Raw genomic sequence first — 1,074 nt, 5'->3', positions numbered from 1 at the left:
AAGTTTGGACATGACTATGAAAATTGTAGATTCACACTGAAGGCATACAAACTATGAATTTTAGGGTTTGGAGTGAGCTGGACAGCAAAAGGGCCAACAAATGCTAAGCATCTCTGGGAACTCATTGAAGACTGTTGGAAGACCATTTCAGGTGACTACCTTTTGAAGCTTATCAAGAGAATGCCAAGAGTGTGCAAAGCAGTAATCAAAACAAAAGGTGTCTACATTGAAGAACCTCGAATATGACATATTTTTGTTATGTATGTAATTCCACATGTGTTAATTCATAGTTTTGATGCCTTCAGTGTGAATCTACAATAGTTCTCATAGTCATGAGAATAAAGAAATAAAGAAAACTCTTTGAATAAGAAGGTGTGTCCAAACTTTTGGTCTGTACTGTATATATAGCCTATATAATAATGAATAAAAGCAGTTTTTAATTGTTTTAACCCATTTTAAAGTCAATATTACTAGCCCCCTTAAGCATTATTAGTTTTGGATTGTCTCCAGAACAAACCACTGTTGTACAATGACTTGCCTAATTACCCTAACTTTACCTTAATTACCCTAGTGAAGCCTTTAAATGTCACTGTAAGCTGAATACTAGTGTCTTGAAGAATATCTAGTCTAATATTATTTACTGTCATCATGGCAAAGATAAAATAAATCAGCTATTAGAGATGAGTTATTAAAACTATTATGATTAGAAATGTGCTGAAATTTTTATTCTCAACGTTAAACAGAAATTGGGGAATAAATAAAAAAGATTTCCAATTTACCAGCAGGGCTGATTATTCTGACTTCAACTGTACGTAAGTAAATAAATAGACTCAATGATGGGCTAAAAATCTGTGGATTTCTGTGCACGTGGTTTCCATGTGGGTCTGGATATTAGTTACAGATTCAGGAGCCGCGGCCTAATAATCCCGGAGCCTATTCTGAGTGCTGATGTCAACAGCCGCTCCAGTGTCGGGAATGCAGGAGCAGGTGATGATGTCACCGTGTGCTCATCTCTGGCTTTAGTGTAGGGGTCGGCCACTGTGCTGTCAGTGGATCGTATATCTGAGGCTTGTT

This window comes from Danio rerio, chromosome 10 (assembly GCF_052040795.2).
Source record: "Danio rerio strain M-AB ecotype USA chromosome 10, GRCz13ab, whole genome shotgun sequence".
NCBI lineage: Eukaryota > Metazoa > Chordata > Actinopteri > Cypriniformes > Danionidae > Danio > Danio rerio.
Note: the sequence above shows the minus strand (reverse complement) of the source record.